The sequence below is a fragment of the Cynoglossus semilaevis genome, chromosome 20 (genome assembly GCF_000523025.1).
Source record: "Cynoglossus semilaevis isolate Cse_v1.0 chromosome 20, Cse_v1.0, whole genome shotgun sequence".
NCBI classification, from domain to species: Eukaryota; Metazoa; Chordata; class Actinopteri; order Pleuronectiformes; family Cynoglossidae; genus Cynoglossus; species Cynoglossus semilaevis.
The window spans coordinates 10,706,686-10,726,618 of NC_024326.1; the positions used below are offsets into that span (position 1 = coordinate 10,706,686).

Consider the following 19,933-nt stretch of genomic DNA (forward strand, 5'->3'; position numbering starts at 1 on the left):
TGGCTTGACATCTGTTATGTGAGTAACAGTGTGTGTGTATATTTAGCCCTACCTTCACAAAAAAATGCACAAAAAACTAAAAAGCAATTAACCACTACAACCTATGTTCCCAACAAACAAACACAGACACGCACACACACACACACACACAGACACACACACAGCAGTCACTGGTGTGAGAGGAGCTCCGTGTTTCACATCTTATCCACCGGAGTGATGCTGAGGGTCTTCCCACCAGAGAGGACGTAACAGGCAGTCGTAGTCTGGTCTGAGGGCAGAGCAGAAAACTTGACTAAAACACAGAAAATAACAACATGATCCATGACAGCTTAAGAAATGAAACAGTAAAACGGCCATATGAACCCGTGCAGACAAGTCTTGGTGTTGTTACTCATGGTTTAAAGTGTGTACTGTTGCTTCAGAACAGTGGCAGTATCACTACATGAAGTGTCTCCAGACACACCCGGGCCATGGTCCTGGAGACTTCCTCTTTCCGACAGCCCTCCGTGTGCTGAGGCGATCAGGTGACTGAAAGACATAGACAAACCAAATATTAAGTTAAGTTTATTAAGTTAACAATGTTTCTCTTGAGTGTATTTTTCATGGCATAAACTTTTATTTTGATTTATTTGAGACTTTTTTAGTTTTTTTCATCAAAAGCTGCAGCAAGAGGTAGGAAGTGCTGATTTTTTTGCGCCAGCCTTTCTGGCTGCAGAGGACACGGTACTTGATTTTGCACTGTCATGTCTGGCACAGTGTTGAGCTTCTCCATATTGAATAATCAAAGAAAATGAAACAAAAAACAAAAAACAACACAGTTTATTGTCATCCTCCCTGCTTTGACTACGAATGAATTGAGTTTTTGCCCAACTATGTGTGCACACAATTGAATAAACCATTTCCTGGTGCAGCACTACCCGCACCGATGTACATGGGGCATTTTAAAACAAATTCAAGTCATAGTTTAGTATGTCATCCACGGTCAATTTTTGACATTTCAAAATAACATTTTAGGGCATTTGTAATACACATTTTACACCTAGTTGTACATTTCAGGAAAATATACTTGTTCTTGAGGCATGTTTAGATATTTTTCATTTCATTACAAGTCATTGTATAATACTGTATTATTATTATTATGTATTATCACGTGGTGGTATACACTGTATTATGTATTGAGTTATTATATATACACATTTTATACAATACATTTCAATAAGGCTGTACCTGTCAATGTGGAGTCATAGCTCAGCAGTCCTGTCAATGTCTTTGTGTTTGCACATGTGTATGGGAGAGAGTGTGTGCATTGGTGTTTGTGTGTATGTGAGTACAGTTGAACACCCGGTTTCCATTAGCCCGGCTGGTGTGGTACTCTCAGCCAGACCACAAATCTCCTGTCTCCACTCGGGCTCCACCCAGTGCTGCCACAGGCTTCCCAGAAAAGAACAGCATCTAATTAAAAAAGTTTAATTACATTCATATCGCTCTCTGTCTCTCCTTTTGTCTCTGTCTCTCTCCCTCACTCTATTTTTTTCTTACTCTCTCTCTCTCTCTCTGTTTAACACACACTTGGGAAGAATAAAACAACTGTATACAAACAATTCCATGTGATAAATGGGCATGAAAGGCAAAGCCAGCACTTTTCCCCAAGTGGAATGGCTTTTAATCAGAGTTGTTGACAACTTGTGAGCCATATAGTCTCCTGTGATGTCGTCCTCCGCTTCAGCACCATCTGGAATATCTCCGCCTCTAAAAGGGTTCATGATTGCCATGATTCTTTCTATTCCACTGCCTTTTTATGTCTGTTTCTCCCAGGCATCTTCACCAATAAAAAAACAACAACAGCTGAACATCTACGGTTGGATTTATATCAGACAACAGGCCTCGGGGGACACAGACGTGTTTTCTTCTCAGCTGGTTTGACCCCTGACCGGAGAAGACACTGAGGGAAGCTACACTCTCAATTTGTCTTTTGTTCTTGTCCTTTTGTGTCTCCCCAAAGTCGAGTTTAGTCACACTTGTGTCCCTGTGTGGCATTTTAGCACAGCCAGGCGTGTTACAGCCATTTTGTATTTCACGTTGTATGTTTCTTTTCTTCTTTTGTGTCATTGTTGGTTATTTATAGCCATCCTTTGTGTTGTTCCTCGCTGCTTTGCAGTGATTCTTGCATCTGTTCAGGCTTATTTGGAGTCTGCAGTCACTTTGTGTCTGTTTGTTGTTTCTGTCTTTCTGTCTTCTCTGTGTAGCTGTTCTTCGTCTTTTTTTGTTTTAGCGTTCCATCTCCGCGGTCATTCTGCCTTTTTGTAGTTGCCCCTTTCTTTGTGGCTGAACAATGCCTTCAGTGTATTTTATGCATTTGTTGCAGTTTCCCATGTGTTTGAGGTCATTTTGTTCCTTTTGTTGTGTTTAGTTCTGTGTTTCTGTTGTCACTGTACACGTTCATCACCACTGTGCTGTACTGCATCTGAATGGTTCTTTTTTGTTGCATTACTTTGGATTATATTAGTATTTGCAGTTATTTTGAACCAGGGCTTTATGATCACAGATCCTTAGTCCCTACGAAATGCCTAAACACTCATACTATTAAAGACAAATACAGGGAGATACATGAGCTCCAACTTTGACAAATCAGAATATCCTCCTATTACAAATATATATATATATATATATATATATATACACACACACACACACACACACACACTGTATATGCATAGACCATGAAAATAAATCACTGCTTGTTCATCTTTATGTTTTACCTATTATTATTTAATGAGTATCACCGGCAGCAATGACTCCCACAGACCCTGAGTTTTAAATTTTTTTGTTTTCAATTGGAAACAAATTATTGGTCCTTGGAGGGAGTCCTTAGTTTTACATGCCACTGAGATAAATTACTGCCTTTCAGTGTATTCACCGTGTGACCCATCTTCAGGCACGGGGACCCGTACAGTACGGTCCCATTAGGTCATCCATCTGTGTTTATATTCCCAGCCACTGCATAAACACACTTTCAGACTATTAAAGTGATTTGCGAGGGGAGCACTTAAGGTATTACAGCGCTGTAAAATAATAGCATTAACGGCGTGTCTCCACTGGGAGAGCCGTGTTAACCTGAAGAAGTTCCCTTAAGGTAGCTTTACTTGTCACAAACACAGCAACCCCTGTCTGAGCGACTTCTTCTTTTCCCATCAGACTCCACAGAAGCAGGTTCATTCACTGGGACACACTGGTGAATCCACAGACAAAGTGCTTCTTTGTTGCGTCAGACGGCTTTGACCTCCAAAGTCCGCCTGGTGGATATGGGTTATCGCTTCATCTCCACAGGTTCGGTAGAGCCGGGCAGAATTGCAGCGATTTGCCCGCAGCAGTCATTATTTAAGGTTGGACCAGATGTTCCAGCTGAGAGATTAGCATCACATCACTCGTCGGTGGAGAGTCAAGGCAGCTCACCACCTTCAACAACGTCACTGTATCACTGCCTTCCATCTTTTCCTCTTTTATCAAGTTGCCCCCATGCTCTCCTCATTTTATCAGCACACCTTCCCCACCTGTCTTCTGTGCTCTTCCTCATTGTCCTGCCTCCTTTTACTCCCAGATCATCGCCCCTCATTTGTCACCCTCCTCCATCTCTAGTCTTCTCATAAACAACGTTTCTCTTTGGACACTAATTTCCTGTCATCCTCTCAGTTTTTATATAATTTTCTTTTTTTGTTCCCCAGAAAAAAAGTTTCTTATAAAAAAAAAGAATTATTGATGATATCCAAGTCTGTAACATGGACACAGATAAAATGAGAAAGATTACATTTATAATAGCAACAAATTTCATATTATTAGTCAAGAAGATTTAATGGATGCCAATACTCCAGAGGTGAACAGGTCACACAGTAAATTCTTCCAATTTGCAGGTTAACTGTCAAACAGGTTTGAATACCACTGGTATTAAAGAAGCTTTGACCAAAGGTCTTTGCAACAAAGTCATATTGGCTTACCACAGAGTATTGTCTGTCACGTGTTTATCTATGGTGAAAGATATAGCAGAAAACCCACTGGGGAAAACCTGTGTGTGTGCGCCAAGGGCCATGTCTCTGCTGTATTTGAATGACCTTAGTTCCTTTTAGCAAAAACAAAAAACATTTTCTCTCTTGCACACAGAAAAACACTGTTGCCCCATGATCTTGTACGAGACATTTAAAAGACAATCTAGTAGATTATGGACACAGGTGCAAACAGTGACTTTCATATTATATGACGTGGTGTACTTGTAGCCACAACATGGAAGGTCTGGCCTGCCTGCGGTCCAGATCTTTCCAGATCTTTGTCATAAAGAAGAGAGAATCTATAGACTGTTTGGGTCAAACAGACCAGAAAAGAATCAAAATAGTAGTTGACGTTAAGTAAATCTGTCAAAATTCTAAACCTTTGAGAGTTGGACAGATCACTGAAAGACTTCTCTAGAAACTCTTAGAAAGAAAATTGGCCAACACCTTTTGTTTACTTGCATCTCTGTCATTTCTTTGATCTAACTTTGTTGCATCCTTTCATCCCCTACCTTCTTATTTCTTTTAATCTTCTCCTCTTGGCTCTGCTCTCTTGACTCCTCTGTCTTTCCCGTCCTCCTCCATGGAGATAACAAGTAAGGGCTGTCTTTGGTCAAACACAGCCCTGTTCTCCTCCTCCTCCCTCTCCTCCTCCTCAGCGTCCTCCTCTGCTCTTATCAGTCTCGTCCAGGGAGGTCTCCGTCTAATGAAATTCCCCTGCTGATCATAGTGACAGATGTAAGGGCACAGTTTTTTTTTCGGAGAACACATCTGGCAACTAAAGGCATGAGAAGGAAAAGCAGCTGTAATCAGATTATGAAAAACAATGTTGCCTTTAATCTTCTCCAGTCTGGAATCTGTTACACCCAAGTAAACATTTAGCAGATTTAAAGACATTTCTGGACTAAGGTCATGTCCTTTGTCTTCTGTGGAAATGTAGTTTCCAGAGTTTCACTGATATTCAGACAATTTATTATATTTATTTCTCCTAGAAGATTGAATTCACATTAATAATTCTTATTTACTGTAAAACCTGGAAAACAAAAGTATTCGGAGGAGCAACCAGTGGACACTCACTTTTTACCATCACAAGTCTATAAACCCAAACATCATTTACCTTCAGTTAATCGGTGAATGGAGCAGATGGTACAGCAATAAAACAGCGTTCAATGCAGAGATGTTTTTTTTTAAACACACAAATTGCACCCAAATGTATTTCTAGTAACACTTAGCAAGAATTCATGTCCAATCCCCAGAGGAGAATTTAACCTGACACATAAACACGGTGATTTTAACCAGAACAGGATTTGAGTAATTGCCCTTGTGACCTCACACTGTACTCTGTTGTGAAAGTCTTTGTAGAAAACATTGATTTACTCCCATGTCACAATAAATTACACAAATAAAATTTCACTTAAAAGCTTTTTAGAAAAAAAATCAGATCCATTTCCAGATTTGTAATAGGTACCAGACTAAGCTGGGAGTAACGGCAAAATATTTGAATGTGACGGTTCTCAAAGTGGGCGGGCGAGGGCCCCATAAGGGGCGTGAAGTGATTGCGGGGGGGAGGAGGAGGGGAACACAATTACATTTTTTTTTTTTTTTTGGACACAATTACATTTTTTATTTTTTTTGTACCACAGTGACTGCAGAACAAGTTTGTGAACCACGGTTTTAATGTCTTTCTCTATCCTTCGGATTGTGTACCCCTCACTGTGATGTCCTTTTTCAGATTTCCTCTTAAAATTCCTCTCCATTTGTGAAACGTACATTGAACTAGACATCCTCAATAATATTATCATAAAAAGCACAACCCAAAGTGAAGACAAAGTCCTGTCAAGCTCAGTGAATTCTCAGCAAACAGTAGTTGTCTTCAAATAACGCCCTATGTAACCGCAGCGTGTCCGTCCTCTTCACCCAGCAGGAGATTAAATGTCAATTTGCAGCGGTTGTTATCTCAACCGGCGTCTCCAGGAATGCTTTTTATTGTAAAGTTTGATCTGTGGACATTCCCACTGAGATCAACCGACCAATTACACCTATTACAACGACAGTTCTTCGCTGTGCCTCTCTCTCCCAGCCTGGTCTGTGTTTGTGCACGGAGGAACAGTTTGATGTCGGTCTCTGGTTCCCTCTTTTCTCCTGCCAGACACTCAGACCACAGGACCCTAACTTGGCGATGCACAGGGTCCAAAACAGAGAGGGTCCCTGAAAATATTGACTTATCATAGAGCACAGTTGTACATGAAATTTGATGTGTAACTTTGCCCTGTCTCTGCTCTTTTCACAGGGTTTATTCCAACAAAAGATAACATTAAACATTAACTAATGGGTAAGTCACAGTATTCAGACAAACTCTTAAACATGATCTGGACTTTTTATGGAGCTTGCAGAAGTTTTGTGATGAATGTTTTAGCCGTTGTGACTCTGACTCTCTCTGACTGGTCCGTGTAAGATTGTTTTTAAATTAAAAGTAGAAATGATGTGTAACTACAACACTTGGCAGCACAACTGCACACTTTTCTTTCTCTCTCAATCTGGCAGTTAATTAGCCAATTAGTACCATGCTAATGATAAAAGTGTGAAACTTTAATACACCAAAAGAAAACACAAAACTTCATACTAGAATAAAGCAACATATACCGTAACACCCTCATTGGGCCTGCAGTCAGATTCCCACATATGATCCAAAGCAGGGCAGTAATCAGCAGCTACAGTCTCCTCAGACAGAACAGTACTGGCCTTGTCTGAAAGACTACACAAGTGGTCAATGGCACCACAGCCAGAAAGGTTTTGAACTCTCTCTCTCTCTCTCTCTTTCTCTCTCTCTCTCTCTCTCCCTGACAACATGCAGCCGACATCACGTCATGTGGCGGTTCCGCAGCGTCATTGAAGCAGCTATTTAATCAGACCAATGCGGTGGTTGACCTCCTCAAAGGAAATCTCATCTTTCTTCACACAGTACAGCCTGAGAGTTTACTGTGGAGATTTGAACAGAACAAACACATGAGCAGTTTACAGTTGGTCTGCTCACATGCTTTGTTATTTCTGCATCAGGCACAAAAAGAAGAGTTCACTTGAGTTCTTTAGACTTAGATTAGGCTCAGATTAGGATGAAACATGGACGGAGAATATTCCCACAGTCTCAGATTCCAGGTCGGGTCTTAGTGAGTGTTGGAGCTGTTGTTAATAAACAAAGGAACTGTTTTAACGGGTAAGACTGGAATGGAGGGACTTAAACAGCTCCAGTGCCTTAAATCCAACCTGCTGCTATAAACACCTCGTGGACAAAAGGTTGGCAGCACACTTTCAGGGGACCTTAATTCCTGCAAGCCCAACAGTTGGTGTTTAGCTACAGAATGGACACACTGTGCTGGCAACAGGTGGAACTGCAATAACAATGCCATGACGCAATGATGGCTGTACGAAGGAAAGTACAGTAGCGACATTTTTATTATAGACCTCTAACAATCCCACGGGAAAATTTACTGCCCACCGTTAACTAGAGTTCATTTGTGAGATTAATCTTTTTTCACCAATCAACTTTAAAGAAAAATGTAATTTTGCTGAAGTGTCTCGAGCTTAAAATATCAATTAATATTGTTCAGGACAACGACTTCAACAAAGCTTTGAAAGCAACTATCCACCGCTCTGCAGTATGAGTTTAAAGAGTGTTTAAAATGTTTCAATTAATCATGACGCCTTTCTTCGCAGTGTATACACACACCTACCACACAGCTGTCGGCTGGCAGAGGGTTTTCTGACACAAGGAAAACACACTGATTAAATGGCGCCCTCTGTGAATTTTTTACCACTTCGGTAAACTGACCTGACTTAAGAGGACAAACATTTTTGAAACTGCACTTCCTGCTCATTCATCAACGACATCCTTCACACACACACACTTCAAATAGACTTAATAAACCACCATGCTCTTAAACCCAACCTTAACAAATATTACCTTATACATATTCCTAATCTTATTCCACACTCTAACACAAATATGCTGCTAATTCTAATACTACTATTCCATGGTAAACTTCAAAATACCCTCTCACTCGGTGCAAAAATCCTACACGTACCCACAAATGAGCTGGATAGATGGATAGACAGATAGATAGATCATACATTTTTGAGCAAATTTGAGTTGTTTTTTTCCAACAACCACTGTCTATGAGTTTACTAGATTTACTAGGAGTGTGGGCAGTAATACTGAACACTGACTGTTTGCCGCCTCACTGCATGACATGGCAGCCAGTGGAGTGAAGAACACTGCAGGTTAGCAGCATAACTGTGGAACAGATGCACACAATTAACTGGGGCTACTTCGTATTAGCTGCCTTTTGAAGTGTGAGGTTCTTTTTTTGTGACATATCACTTCTGTAGACCAGCTATGCCTTGTAATCTGAGAGCCACGAGAGGGACAGGCAGGCTGGGCGACTGAGGCAGAGGTGGTTTGGGTGGTCTGAACCTATCAGAGGAATGCTGAATATTTGCCTTTGAGCTTGAACAGACTGCTCTGTATCTGGCTCCGCCGTATGAACTTAAACCTCCGCACCTGCTAACATTCATGACAAACTGTATGAACGAATGTATTTAACTTGAGGTCGTAACCTCTGAACTGATGTTCATTGTTTTTCAGTCACTAATCAACACAAATAAAATCACAAAAAGGAGTAAGGACTTTTTTTTTTTTTTACTTAATCAGTCAGATCTCAGGTTACCAATGAACTTACTTATCATTATTCATTATAAGTGTCATTATCACTAAGGCTAAGCAAGACTAAAGTAGCATCATTTTTGTCAAGATTTTTTAAACACAGTCAACGCAAATTATCGATGCTATTTAAAAAATAAAGTCACTTTAAAGCTGAATGCACTTCATCCACACTTACCAGGGTCAGAATTGTCTTCTCCTCCATCACACCTCCACCCGTGTCCAAACTGCGGATGAGGGAATCAGACAAACGGCCCTGTTGAGAGATGGGAGTCAGTGAAATGTTTGACCATTTATTCGCTAACAACCTATCAGTAAAAAAGTGTGTGACAAGGAGTGGGCTGCGGAGGAGAAGATGAGGAGAAGGAGGGAGGGAGAAGACAGTTTTAGGCCCTGTGATAAATCCTTTGCAGGTTTCTAATGAGTGAGAGGGATATACAACACTTTAGCCCTGACCATTAATAATCCCCATGTTTAAAGTTTCTGACACCATTTAATTTTTTTTTTTTTACTCCAGTGTTTTTCACAGTCAAATCAGATGCTGCTTCATGTTGGACTTTAGTAGGTGATGGTGAGGAAATCCCACCTGGACTCTGCTGCTGGGTGGACAGTGTTGGAATACCAAAGTAAACTACATGCAGTTTAGCTGAAACTAAATCATTCTGACCAGATGTGTGAGTGCCGTTGTCACACACATGCTCTCACACCCATAGGAGGCAAGTGTCTAAAATTCCAAGGAGAGAGTGACTTTATCAGGCAAACATTTAATTTTAATTAGCAGAACTGATTTGACCTAAATCATCGATAAATATGTGCAGCATGACATGAAAATATTCCAAAATACAAACAGCCGACTAATGACACATTAGTTCATTAGAGGAGAAAGGTCATGACCTGGGGTTTGTTAAATCATTGACGATGAGCTCATGTCTTTGATCACATCACTGTTCTGGATCTGACGTTTACAGATGAAGTCACTTTCGTCTGGCTGTCTTGACTGCTGCCAGTGAGATTTGTTGTTGGCTGTACTGATGTTGACTGGGATGGTTCCAGGCTCTTGGTGAGAAATGTGGTGGAAACCATCCTCAGTGAGCCAGGGGTTTTACATGTCTGAGAGTTGTTGATTTAATCTAAAGTCAGGCTCCATTCTGATAGGACAGCTTCAGTTTGTTGGAGATGGTGACAACACTCAAATATTTCAGTGCAATTTGCTCCAGAAAATATGTAAATTGAGGTTCATTCTTGCTAGCTCCACTGTCCGCCACACAATTATTCCAGGCACCCTGGAGGAGCCTGCCCCCTATTTTGGGAACCACTGACTTACATAATGTAGCAAAGGTGGGTCTAAATTAAGAGCTGGGCGAAGGGGCGTTCCATCCCTTGCCAGGGAATATAATATACAATCCAAAAGTGCATATCCTTGCAGCTCAATTTGAAAAACGTATAATTATTTTTTCTGTTCCTCATTATCTGTCATTTACTGCAAGACAACGACCGCTGTAACAGACCACTGTTCATAAAAGAACCAGGATTATCTTTTCAATTAACTTTGCTTTTGAAGTTTTGCAAACAAGATGGACTTGGGAACCAAATAAATGTCCGCCAACTTCAACACCATGGAATCTACTTCTAAAACCTGGGTGAGTGGGATCTGATGGGGTTTAAGTCCTAATGTGCTGCAGCTGATCCCCCAGCTCTTGTGGCTTCAGTCCATCCTTCAGTCATAAGATTAAAACGGATTCTTAATGGGATACAGACTCCACATTCCGCACAATGTACAAAGCCCCAGAGCATCCAAATCATACTGTTCACATTCAGCTTGAAATAGTCTCAAGATGACAAAAAAGTCTGCGACACAGACTTGTTTTCATCGGGTCACGGCCTCAGAAAGAAAACTTAGTGATCTAGGGAGAAAGATTTTGAGAAATTATACAATGGAAAATTAACATTTTCTTGTCTTAAGATCAGATAAATAATGAGCCAAGGTGGAAGTGACTAATAGCTGAATTTACTTATATGGCCACTAGGAGGCCCATAACTGAGAAAGTCATGTCATTCATTATCACATGGAAAAACCCCAGCATGCTACATAAAAACTTTGCATTAGGTAGAGATATTTGGTCATTTCAATATAAGAGCATTAAAATACATAAAAACTTTGCATTGGTCATTTCAATATAAGAGCATTAAAAACTGGACACACACATATGTATATATATTCATAAACATATATACTGTATATCCACACCTATATATGGATATATATTTGAGCATACACTTCTATTTCTCTTCTTGCTCTTTAATAAATTATAAAGGTACACATTTACACAACCCAGTCATTCTGTTGTGTCGAGTTTAGACTCAAATTAACTGGAGGCCAGACAACATTTTGATTTATAATGTTTGTAAGACTTTTCTAACAGGCCTTTTTTTATTTTACGACTCTCAGGTTTTCATCAGTCATTAGTTTTTTTTCTTTATAGATCAAATAAAACAGACACTCAGCTGTGGTTTGTTGGGCACTTCCAGTATATTTTTTGTTGAATCATCAAAACAACTTCTTAAATGGATTTCAACGTGTTTCCAGCCATGAAAGAATAACGAGGAGTTACGTTTTCATTTAATTTATTTCTGCTGTTCACAGTTTTCTAAAAAATCTACCAGAAAACAGAGATTAGTCTGGTTTAATTTCTGGAAAAAAAAATTGTTTCCCATGAATTTTGTAAAAATTAGAACCCAGGCCCTTTGACACAGCTTTAACCACTTTAAAATCAGAGGGTTCAGGGGATGACATAACCTTAGTGACTGAAACTTCAAATTAATGAAAGCAGAGCATAAACTGCATGACTGATGGCATTTATTTCTGAGAGCCCGTACAATCTTCAAATTAGTTCACACAAATTAAAAATCCATCACCCTGGCATCATTTCCATTTTTCCACTGGCTTTAGGGACAAATTTGTGTCTGATGCACAGTGAGATTTACGAACGCTTGTATTACAGACTTCAGTGTTCCCATTAATGTATAGATTATTTCTCTCTGCATTTACAAGACAAGCAGATACTGTCAAGTGTGGTGAATAAAAATGAACAGACTGAAGTGATTCTTAACTACGAGTCTTACTGAACCCTGTTTGTCACAGGTAAATTTGAAAAAAAAAAAACATGAAAAAACCAAACCCTTCTGCTGATGTGTTGGTTCTAAGTGTACGTTTTTGTGTTGGATTTAAGTTTCTAATCCTGTGTTAGCAAACATGAGAGGCCGCACCGTGACCTGGGAGCCCCGATTTCAAAGATGTTTTCTGCACCGCTGAAGCAGAACTCCAAACTCTCACTTACATCACACACAGGACACAGATTAGGTATCAGTCCGAGGCAAAAAGATTTCCACAAACTTGCCCTCATGCACATCACGCAAAGATGTTGGCGGAGTTAAATTCCACACAAGAGCAAACAGGCTTGCGTGCACGTACACAGTTACTAGCCACCAAGTCAGACACTGCATTGTTGACGACAAGGGTCCGTGAAGGAAGCACAGGCTCTGTGTCTGTGATCTGGCTGTCGTGGAGACAGCATGCCTCAGTCTAATAGATTACCCCACATGCTTTGATCTTTAAGAGGAAACCAAAGAGGATCCTTAAATTGGCATCGCTTATCCACATAAAATAGCCCACTGAGAGTTTTTCTGTCAGCGACTTAACGTCTGACTTGTTGCCTGCAGAAAAACGAATGCGTTGGAAACTCTTAAAGCAGCACTTTGTAGTTTTGGGAACAAGAAAAAGTTGCGGGAGACAGGAAGCGTTTTATTGGATGAGGGAAGTATCAGCCACCAGAGCAAAGTTTGGAAACACTTTGTTTAGACATGTCGTTAGATTGATGGGCAGGGACGAAAAACATGCTGAGGACATTATGGTGGCCTGGAGTTTACGTCTCAGTTTTCAAGGACTTGAGCCTTGCATTGGTGCTGCTGTTGTCACCTGAAAGTTTAAGGCCTTGAGGCCTTGATTATACTTTAGATGCCTTTGCAAAATGGCCTAAATGAAAAAAAGAGTCTTTTTAGATATAATAATATAATAATAATATCTAGTAATATAACAAGCTTAAATTTAAATGTTTGAAGTTTCTACCACTGACACGCCTAGTGTTGTCTAGTTCTCATGCACCAAAATCTCCAAACTACTGTTGTCAAAGCTGTTGCTGGCACAACTACTGGTACGCATACCATCCATTCATCCATTCTCTACTGCTTAATCCTGTTCAGGGTCACGAGTGGAGCTGAAGCCTATCCCAGAAGTCATCTGATAAAGGCGTGGCTCAGTCTGAACAGTCTGGCAAACAAAAATTGCCATGAAAAAAAATTGATGTTGAAATGTTGCAAGTTAAATACGAGTTGAAATAAACTAGAGTTAGGTTCGGGATAATGTTTGTTTGGGTTAGCCAGGGGTTAGACTTAAGGTTATCTTTAGGTTAGTATTAATGTTGGGGTTGGTTTTTTTGTTAGTTATGGCATTAGTTAGTGTGGATTACCCTAAGGATTCTGACTTTAAATAGGATTAGAATTTTAGATGTGTTTGAAGCACAGTTTAGATAAAGAAAAAAATATTTTATATCACATAAAAATATCCCTCAAATCCTGACTAATTCAAACCATGACTAGAGAGACTTATTTCAAATGTACCAACATGATCATGACTATTTCAAATCTGTTTACAATCCCTGATAATTACCCTGATCCTGTGACTGGTTTAACCCCCCCCCCCAAAGAAATTCTCCTAACATCATAGCCCCGACCTGATCAGTCCCAAAGCTGCTCTCAGTATTTGTCCTCGTCTGCCGTAAACAAAATCAGCTCTGTGTAGATATTGTATGCAGAGGCTGCGATTCTCTTCCAGTTCACAGAGACAGACGTCCATTACACTTGGGTTTAGTGCATAAACAGTTATATGACATTTAGGGTAAACGGATAGGGCTGTGTTTACCCCGCAGGAAGATGAAGGAAGCAAGAAGAAAGAAAGATTGTAAAAACACAGAGTTTTTTCCTGTGCCATAATCCTTCCTTTTTCTTTCCAAAGACAGAAGACATCTTTATTACAAGGTCAGATTAATCTTTCTGCCTGTTCATTTATTTTCATGTCCTCGCTGCAACATTAGGTGTCCTTGTTACTGTGCCCAGAGGCCAAATTCTTAATGCGCTGCTCTGCAGTCCTTCCAACCAAACTCTACGGTGTCACATGAGGGTCATAAATCAAAACTATGATGAGGTTTGTGTAATGGTACAGTACTGGGCTGTAGGGCAGAGTCTGCGTTCAGTCACGCTACTGTTGCGGGTGTGGACAGATCGTCCTTCAAACACGGAAAAGGAATCAGGAACCTGCACTGTCGGCGAAAATTCAGAGCACTAAAGTGTCCTGAAAAGAACACAAACAGCCACTGAACGCGTTGACATTGTACGCTCCTCGTTTTTTATTTATTTACATTTTGAACTGTAAAATCACTTGCTCCTATTTCTCCTATTAAGTTAACAGCATCAGGGGTCTGAAGAAATATAAGAAATATACAGTATATATATATCTTTTGTCTTTTTTGCAGCTCCTCTTATTTTGACCACTGTAACTCCCACTGCTGCCTCAGCCACCACTTCCTCTGATCTGTCAGATACAAGTCCCAACATGTCCTTGAGAATATAAATGAATAAATCACAGCGCATAAGAAATTATTTAGTCATTGTTTTCTATGTAACAAGGGGAAATATTGTTCAATGTCCAAATGACCATCGTTCATATTCACTACATTTTATAACAAACTTCAAAAAAATGAAATATTTGTGTAATAATTTACATTTAACTATTTTTAGTGTAAAGTGTTGACACCACATCCTTACACAAATCTACTGATGCTCCTCTTGGTCTGTACTGGCTCAGAAACCTTCTTATAGCCTAGCTAGGTTAGCAGAGAGGGAGAGCTCCCCCTCACACTGCACTGTTCATGTCTCTCTCCTTTTTTATTCACATAAATATATACAGTATGTTTCTCTGCCACAATCCATTCCAAAGAGCATCTGGTTCCTCTTGGGCCTGTGGTCACAACACTAAGAGAGTGCCACATCAAAGCTCCCTCCATCCAGCCCACAGAGAGAAGAGGGGTGAGGAGGAGGAGGAGGAGAAAGAAGAAGAAGAGGAAGAAGAAAGAAATCTGTGACAAATTCTGTTTTACACTCTCACACCACAAATCTGCCTTTGCTCAAAAAATAGCAGCACACATCTGTGGTGTTGGGTTGAGGATCCATCAATCTCTGCACTATATGACTTCACTTGAACAACCCGACCAGCTTTGGCTCCCACGCTCTGGCAGCAGGATATTAAACCTGAACTTTTTTCTTGTTAGGTTAAATCCATAACTGTTGCATGTCCTCACATTTCATGTTTGAACGCAGTCATTAAACTGTGCATTAAATGCAATTAGAACTCCTTGTATGAACAACAGGGATGAACGGTGACTAAAAGTCTAGTTAATGCTTTTCCTCAGGCTGGAGCATGCACAGGCAGACACACACACATGCGCACACACACACACACACAAAGAGGGATTAAATGCTGGTACTTTTTGAAATGTGACCTTCTGGCAATTTCCTCGTCAGTCAAAGCGCTGGTCGTACCTGTTGCTTCCTGCTGCCTCTTTGTGTTCGACAGCTGCAAACTCTGCACAGACATGTTTGTGTCAACCGGCCTGAACAATAATGAACAACTATTACACTGCATTAAGCCTTCGCTCTGAGGCATCGACTGAGTGTCAGATAGATGAAAGCACTGAGGCCCAGAAGGATGAAAAAGTTGGTCGTACATAAGAAAGAATCAGCAGTTCAAAAACTGAGAATTGCACATAGTGCATTCCAACAACGGAACAAGCAGAAGCTCGTTAATAAAAATCAAACTCTGATTCATCATTGATGCATTTGGTCCCAGTAGAAAAGCATAAAAATACAAGTATGAAGTTATTTATCTATCACCATTCATAAGAACCCGGCAACACCTCTCACTACAGCGTGAAGTTTTTTTTTATTTCCAGATGTTGTCAGTAAATATTTTTAACACTACAGCGTGAAGTTTTTTTTTACTTCCAGATGTTGTCAGTAAATATTTTTAGTTTTTCACAATCTCCAGAGATGAGGCCGGAACAGGAGGAGGATTTTCATGTTTTTTTACTCTCTAAAGCACAGCGTGTTAAAATCAAATAATGTCTGTCTCCCAGCTGCAGCGATGTGGTGTGAAATACAAAAGTTCTGGATGAAGAACTTCAGTACAAAGTGACCTCATCCATATGAAGGTGAAAACAGTCCTGGGCAGGAGGATCTGTGAGTTCAAAGGTCAAATCCACCTGCCAGTCTGCACGCAAGTTAAGGTTGGCATGAAGTATTTTCAGATGTAGTTTCTTTTATGTATCGTATTTTTACTGTTGATTGATTGAATGCTTGATAGACAGAAAGTGAGAGAGAGAGAGAGAGAGGGAGACGGGGGGCGGGGAGGTGGGGGGGTGGATTGACATTACTGATCCCAGCCATAACACTATAAGTGTAAAAACTAAAAACTGGACTTATATGAAATCCAGTTCATAACACTATAAGTGTAAAAACTGGACTTATATGAAATCCAGTCCACATCATTCTGCCCATGCATTAAAATTAGTTAAAATATTTAAATCTCTTTTAAATTTAAATTTCTCAAATTGCCTGACTAGAGCACTACAGGAGCCAGACGTAACATGAGTCGTCACCTCAATTCGAATGGGACAAAAACAACCTTTGAAAAATGTTTTATCTGCTGAAAAGACAACGGCCCGACTATAGTAGATAATGACAGAAGATGTTTTTGGCTCCATCTCCGACTGTCTGTCATGCTCCAGCCAGCAGAGCAATCTGAACACTCAGGAAGTGTTCCACAGCTCACTGTTCCTCCTGCTCACGGCCACGCCAGAGTCTTTGATGCTCACAGCTGCCTGTCACACCCAGGGGGGAAACCACTTGGACAGAAATAAAGCTCCGTCTCTATACGTGAAGCTGTGGCAGCGCCTCCACAGAACTGTTGATTCTGTTTCACAAGTTGCGTCGCGGTGTAATTTTGACCTGCTAACATTATAATACTGAACAAATGTCATTAACATGTGCCGCTGCATAGTAACAAAGTGAAGCCAGTGAACAATGTCAGCCAGAAAAACAGATGTTTCCAACTGTTCAAACATTCTGTCTCTATCCATCAAATCCTGGACATAAAGCCTCTGAGGGTCAAAACACTACAATAACAAACACTTTTTTATTCACCTAGCAAAACCACACTTGTGTAATTGCCACAAATATATCGTCCAGTGTGTATGGAAATTCTGATCTAATGAGAAGTTACATCTGCTTCTCAAGTTATGCTTTGTTCATAACTGGACAAATCAAGAGCACATGTAATTTATCAAGTCATGTTGGTGAAAACAATTCAATCAAAACAAATAAAATTACACATCAGTGCCATTTTCCCACAAAAACAGAAGGTTTTTTTTATGTGGGAACTCTGTGGGAGGAGCGGGGTTTTCTTACGAGGCCTCCTCACAGTTTTTCTTTTCTTTCTCGTTAGTCCTCATTGCCCACTGGCCACCAGAGGAATTCATGCTGTATATTTATGGCTACCGTCGTAGCCTTAGCATAAATCTGTGCAGTTATAGTCTGCATGAAGACCTTTGCTTCCTCTGCCTGCTTCATACGGACCGGGGCGGTGACGAGTCGGCCTGTGTGTTCACCAAGCAGCTGGCACCACAGACGACAAACGGGGGCTTTTCAGAGAAGTCTGTAGGCCACGAAAACCACAAGAATGCTAACTGTGGCACGGCAGCGCAGCAGCAAAAGCCCCTTTTATGACAGTTTGGGAGGAGGAAAGGTTGAGCCGGATCGTGAATAGCCTCTGTCATCTGCTTTTTCATTGTCTTCACAATGTTATTTTTCTTTGCTAAATTGGAGCAATTTGCTGCCTCGTGCACTCACCCACTGCAGCAAAAAAAAAAAACCTCAGCACTCCTGAAAATCACCCAAGGTAAACAGTTTATCACAGCAAACATGATGCTGTCACTGGACGAGCTACAATATTATCCCTGTGTGCAGGAGTAACAGCTTTTTATCACATTAAATCAGTTTCTCCTCATCGTCAATCACCTCACACTCACTGGAGCACGTACGGCTCTCCTACAGGAAGTAGCTGCTCAAATCTTCATAAATATCACTGTAACATCTGGGTCTTTTAGTCCGATGATTTACGTTGAGCTACCGCACTGTAAGACATTTGAAGTTGGTTTCACTCTGAGACTAAAGTTCACCTGTTGCCTTAAAAACAAAACTAGTGTCTCCGCTTCAACTCCAAATAATTAAACACTTCAAGTTGTATAATTGTTATTTTATATTAAAAATACATGAAATCTTTCCTTATCGAGTTGAACAAACACATTTTAACGTTGGCTTTTACAAGAAAGTAACATTATGTTTCTTTAAAATATTTTTTAAGTCACAGAGCTTCAACTTGTACATACTGTATTGATTGATAATATAATTTCCTCATTAAAAACCACAAGGAATTCTACCCAGAAAACATCATCAGACAGAATGTGGAGTCATGTTGACCTTGACCTTGACCTTTTACAATTCTAACAAGCTCCTCCATCAGCCAACATTTGTTTCAGGGTAGAAACAGGGAAGAAAAAGCGCACATACAGATACAGCCTTAGATGTCACGGCCCAACGACCACCACATAGATCAGGCCAAAATGAAACACCTCTGCTGCGTCTGATACTTTCAAACTGTCAACAAAAATGGAAATTCAGAACAGACATGTAACAAATTTACTAAACGACAGAGAGAGATGACAAGCTGGAGAACAGAGTCCAACAGCTCCTTTGGCCTCATCATGTTTTTCCTTTTCCTTCAGTTGTTGCCGGGGCTTTTTTTTTTTTTCAAGTGTAATTTCGCCTTTGCCCTACAGGCCTTTGTATTTCAAAGACCTCCTCCACAATGGGATCTCTCATTGCACATGGGAGTATTTACCAACGCAGTGCAGATGAAAAGCCCTCCTCCTCCTCCTCTTCCTCTTCCCTGCTTCACCAACTCTTTTTTTTTCTCCTCTTTATTTCTGTTTTCTGCTCTCAGTCTGGATTGATTTAACTGTACTACAGTAAGTCATCCTTCTCTGCTGCAGCAGATGTCGGCCATACTGAAACAGGACCCGGAGCCAGAAGTTGTTCACCAGACTCTGGGTTACTTCACATGTTTGATTCAGTGTTTAGCTGCTGTGAGGGAAACGGCCATAGGTGACAGAAGGTCACTGTTGGCCGTCTACCTTTAGAGCCAGTGGATGGATGAGAAATGTTTGCAAAATGACTTTAAAAGTATTGTCTCTGAAGATCAGTTTACTGGTCAGATGTGATCTGCCTCTAAAGTTACGTCACTTATAGACAAATCAAATAAAAAAGAGAGATTTGTATTTGTAGCTTAAGCACTGATTACCAACCACTGTGCTGGGAGAGACCATGAGATACAATAGCATACAATAGCAGGCAGACGTATAAAAATAAACAAAACAGGATTGTATAAACAGCTAAAAAATACTTGATAGGAAAAAGCAAAAACAAAACAAAACATATATATCTTGATTGGGTGACATCTGTGCGAGAAAACAATAACTCTAGTCACCGACTTCTCCGGCCCCCCTTATATAAAGTAACAATTAAATCCCCAGTTAAACAATTTACATGCCATAAGTCAAAATGAGGTTCATGGTTATTGTGCGCCACTCCCTCAACCCTCCGACTTTTTACAGCACCCTCTGGAAATGACACAAACATCCAGAGGGAGACAAAGAGAGAAGCAAACTGAACACAGAGCAGTCATCCAAGTCTGTAGAACATGGTTCCAATCAGCACCAGAGAGACAGCGAGTTTAAAAAATGTCCCCATTCACATTCATCTACTCTGGCATTTTTACAGAGGATAAAAAGCTAAATGTGAAGGAGATCTGCTAAAGAATTTGAATATTTACTAACGCTTAAAGTTCCTTTATAAAAAAAAAAGGTAAATGTAATAGAAGAGGTTTAATAAAAGTTTTCTAAAGTCTCACTGAGTCTTTTGACAGTGGTCTCACACACATCACATTCCT

The 19,933-nt window shown here is 40.3% G+C and overlaps 1 long non-coding RNA gene across 1 annotated transcript in view; it reads right to left on the bottom strand.

Moving 5' to 3' along the window:
• Nucleotides 1–6: 6 nt before the first annotated feature.
• The window catches only part of LOC103396520 (uncharacterized), a 33,748-nt gene continuing 13,821 nt past the window's right edge, over nt 7–19,933 (bottom strand). The window contains exons 4-6 of the long non-coding RNA XR_523360.3: nt 8,936–9,013; nt 4,553–4,760; nt 7–528 (exon numbers count right to left, since the gene is read on the bottom strand). This is a non-coding gene — a long non-coding RNA (uncharacterized LOC103396520). The remainder of the gene's footprint in view (nt 529–4,552; nt 4,761–8,935; nt 9,014–19,933) is intronic.